Here is a 4,624-nt window from a genome sequence, read left to right on the forward strand (position 1 = left end):
TATTGAAAGATGAAAGCTTGATATTTTTAATTGATCATTACAATGAACAATGTAGCCTCTATTTATACTAGTGGCCTTGCTAAATTAAGAGCCAACTAGTATAGAAAATCAAGGAAAAATATTCCATGATATAAAAAATATCCCAAAATAATCTCCCACTAAGTCAACAATTTTAGCTAATTAATCTTGGAAAAATTCTGCTTTGGCCCTCCTTCTTTGCTTCTTTCTTCAATCTAGCCCAATAGTTTCCTTTTTCTTCTATCTAGTCCCAAATTGCACCCCTACACAAAATTTAAAAAAAACATGGAAAAATTAGTGGTACACTCTCATAAATTAACCAATTTAATTACATAAAATATGTAACTTTAGCATTTAATGAGTAAGTAGTGGAAAGTAATGTATAACTTTTTACTGATTAAAAGAACAAATAAATTAATAAATTAATAATAAATAAAACATGGATGAAATTGGAGGGTCATTATTGGCTTTAGGTAATGGAGAAAATATGAGAAAAACAAGAATCTTTTGGGTATTTCAGCAAACATATTGAAGTAGTCAAAACCCACCATCGTTCTTTCCTAAGCGCAAATATCGCACAAGGAAAAAGAAATTATAGCAACAACCAAGCAAAACTATATTCTAATGTAAAAGATGTAGGACTCAGAAATTATTCATCTTACCCAAATGTATCGCAGAATACGAATTTAACACCCAAAAATCACCCCATTTTCAAGAGTTCAAGAAACACACATTAAAGACGATTCCCATGTGCTAGCGATCAACTAATGCGCTTCAATTAAACGAATACCACCCTTGATTCAAGACGTTGTTAAGCGAAGTTTCTAAAGAACGATTAAAACTAGAGGAACGGCACAAAATTACTAGAATCAAACAATCCACAGTGGAACAAAAGAAAAACTAATAGAATTCAAGAATGGATCGAAAAAGAAAACAATGTCAAAAGGAAACACATTAGCCAAAAAGGAAAAAGTCTGAAATTGGAAAATAAACTGACCTGAGAAGGAAAAAAATTGAAACGTGAGAGTTATTTTAGGGTTTTCAAAAATTAAAAATAAATAACATAAAAAAATTACAAACATAACTAAATAAATTAAAATAACATAATTTTTTTGAAACCAACAAAAATAAAATAAATCCCACATAGCGCACACAAGTATTCGAACTCAAGATCAAGGAGTGACACAAGTTGTAATGGCCTAAATTCAAGGTTATCGGAACAGTGGTTTCGGGACCACAAATCCGATGAGGAAAAATTTATTTTTCTTATATTTTTATGGTCTATGATTTCACGGAATGATTTTTGAAAATTTCGTTCGAAAATTTCGACGTTTAGCACTCAATTTAGTCAAAAGGACTAAATTGTAAAAAGTGCAAAAGTTGAGTTCTACATGTTAGAGGTGTCCAATTGTTATGAAACTTTAAATTGGAGGTCCTTATATGGTAATTATACCATTGGTAACTTGGTAGACAAAAATGGACATGAGATAAGTGAAATAGAAAATTTTTAAGTTAGGGGCAATTTGGTAATCTAGTAATTAAAATGAATTAAAAGGGAAAAAGATGGCAAAAATCATCATCTTCTTCATTAGGACGAAATCAGCAAGGGGGGAAGCCATAGTTAGGGTTTTCAAGCTTCCAAGCTCCATAGTAAGTGATCCCAAGCCCCGTTTTTAATGTTCTTTACGTTTTTGAGATCCCGGTAGCTTAATTTAGCTTATTCTAGCAATAATTTAACCTAGGGTTTATATTTGGAAAAATACCCATAGGTGAAAAGTGTTTATTTTGATGTCTTATGATAGAATATGAAGCTATAAATTATGTTAAACAACTTTTGCTAAGCGATTTTAAGTGAAAACGAGTAAAACGACATAATCGGTAAAAATACCTAATGTTCATAAGTACATGTTAGAGTGGGAATTTGATGTTGCCATAGAAGGGAAAAATGTTCAGAATGTTATAAAACATAAGAATAAGAGATGAAGTTTAATTTCCGAGCCTTGGGGCAAAAATGTAATTATGTAAAGTTTAGGGCAAAATTATAATTTTGAAAAAGTTAGAGTCAAGGGCTGTTTTGTTGAATGTGAGTATTAAATAAGTTAAATTTTCTATTTTAGATCAAGAAGAACGAAACTCGAGGTTAGACAAAGGGAAGAATAAAGTTGAAGACTAAGTTGTTGAATTGGACTATATTTGATACCGAGGTAAGTTTACGGTAAATAAATGCAATATTTCCATATTTATTATCAATGCTGTTATTTTCCAGCAACTATGAATTTATTTTATGAATTTATTTGATGATGATCTAAGCATGAAATGATAGAGAATTAAAATTTAAAAGTCCCGTTGATACATAAGGATGGTACTGGATACGAATGTCATGACATTTGGGTAAAGAGATCCCATATAAGACCATGTCGGGACATGGCATTGGCATCCTTAAGATCATGAGAGGTCCTCAGAAGACCATGTGCAGGACATGGCATGGGCACCGAGACGAGAGGTCCCATGTAAGACCATGTGCAGGACATGGCGTTGGTACCGAGATGAGAGGTCCCTATAAGACCATGTGCAGGACATGGCATGGGCACTAACATGAGAACATCCCATGTAAGACCATGTTTGGGACATGGCTTTGGCATGTTATTATCGAAGAGACCCGAGTATCCTTATTATTCCAATGTAGCTCAACGGGCTTGTAAATGAATCATGTTCATGAAAGTTCGGTTTAAAGCATAAATGGCAAGCTCGGGTAAGTTGTAAGACTTAAGAACTTATTATACTATCAATTGATGTTCAACGATGCAGCAAGGATTGAGTAAGTTATGCACACAAGTATTCTAAGTAAACAAGTAAGAGAACTAGTATGAGATTAACTAAAGAGTAAACTAGAGATATAGACATTGAGTTTAATTATTTAAGTTAAATATTGTTATTTATTTGCTAGTAAACTTACTAAGCTTTATGCTTACTTCTTTTATTTCTCTTTCTCTTATAGTATTGCAAAGCTACTTCAAGGATCCTAAAGAAGTCGGAGATCGTCCACACTATCAACTACAATCGCTTTCGGTATTTTATATCGAAACACGTTTGAGTTATGGCATGTATAGGGATTTAGTTATTTTGTATGTTTGTAATGATGATTTTGCTAATGAGTGATGTGTAAGTATTTGATGATGTATGGTCATTAAAATGGTTAAGGATGAAGGTGTTTGTTGTTATGAAAGATTAGGTGATAAATTATGCATGGAAATCATGAAAGGATAAAATTTTGCAAAGAAACAGAATTCAGGCAGCACAGTGACGTGAATTTGAAAAATCACCCAAGATAGTATAAAATGAATTAGAGGGTGAATGATATATGGAATTAAAGCTTGTTGAGTCTATTTTCATAGAAAAATAACGGTGTAGCAAAAGGAAATTTATATTTTAAGATATGTGAATTTTAGTAAGATAGGGTCAGAACTGTTTTGGAGTCCCTGTTCTGAGTTTAGAAAATAATTACAAATTGTACAAAAATGGTTATGAGTTGAAATTTACATGCTTAGATTCATTAATGAGTATATTTTCTGTAGAAACAAGTAAGAACTTCATATGAAAATCCTACAGTGAGAAAACTTATTTTTAGTAACAAGAGGTCAGAATAGTCGAATGGTGAAACAGGGGAGACTTTAACTAATAAACTGTACTAATTGGCTGAACAAAAAATTCTAAAAATTTTATTGTGAGTAGATATATGAGTCTAGTTTCAGGGAAAATTTACGGAATTAAATTTCGAGTTCTGTAGCTCAAGTTATAATTAATTTACTAACTGCTGCGCGATTAGACAGATTTGCTGTAAATAGTGAAATAAATTTTCAAACCTAGTTTTTATGCTCCGAATTGGTAAGATAAGCTAAGTAATGCCTCGTGCTCGACTCCGGAAACGGTCTCGGGTAAGGGGTGTTACACAAGTAGTTCATCGTTGACTCTAAAACACAAAAAAAATCTCTTAAAAGTCCATCCGAACCACTATCCCTAACCAACCAACCTCAATTCTTCTAACCCCAATTTCAGGGTGTGACACAAATAGTTCATCTTCTGCTACCACAATATCTACTAATATAAATACTATACCTATGTTTAATGGGACTAATTTCAAAGAATGGAAAAGACACTTATAGTGCTAATATAAATACTATACCTAGGATTTTGAGAGGTGGGATCATTCAAATCGCATAAGTTTAATGATTATTAAGCACATCATTCCAAAAGCCTTTAGGGGTTCAAAATCTAAAGAGATTACTCAAGCCAAGGTTTTCTTGACAAAATTGAGAAACATTTTGCCAAAAAAGATAAGGTTGAGATGACATCACTTTTGACTTCTTTGATGTCTATGAAGTATAAGGGTCAAGGAAATGCGCGAGAGTACATTATGGAGATGTTCCATGTTGTTTCAAGACTTAAGGCACTTAAGATCAAACTATCTGAGGAATTGATTGTTCTTATTGTTTTGGTATCACTTTTTGCACAGTTTAACCAATTTAAAATTGGTTACAACTGTCAAAAGGATAAATGGACTCTAAATGAGCTCATTTCTCATTGTATGCAAGAGGAAGAAATGTTG

The 4,624-nt window shown here is 32.4% G+C and overlaps 1 long non-coding RNA gene across 1 annotated transcript; it reads left to right on the forward strand.

The window, feature by feature from the left end:
* Nucleotides 1-1,398: 1,398 nt before the first annotated feature.
* LOC128034558 (uncharacterized) lies at nt 1,399-3,073 on the forward strand. Its single transcript, XR_008190621.1, has 3 exons — nt 1,399-1,668; nt 2,136-2,222; nt 3,017-3,073. It is a non-coding gene; the product is annotated as an uncharacterized LOC128034558 (long non-coding RNA).
* The last annotated feature ends 1,551 nt before the right edge of the window (nt 3,074-4,624 follow it).

This window comes from Gossypium raimondii, chromosome 11 (genome assembly GCF_025698545.1).
Source record: "Gossypium raimondii isolate GPD5lz chromosome 11, ASM2569854v1, whole genome shotgun sequence".
Lineage (NCBI taxonomy): Eukaryota > Viridiplantae > Streptophyta > Magnoliopsida > Malvales > Malvaceae > Gossypium > Gossypium raimondii.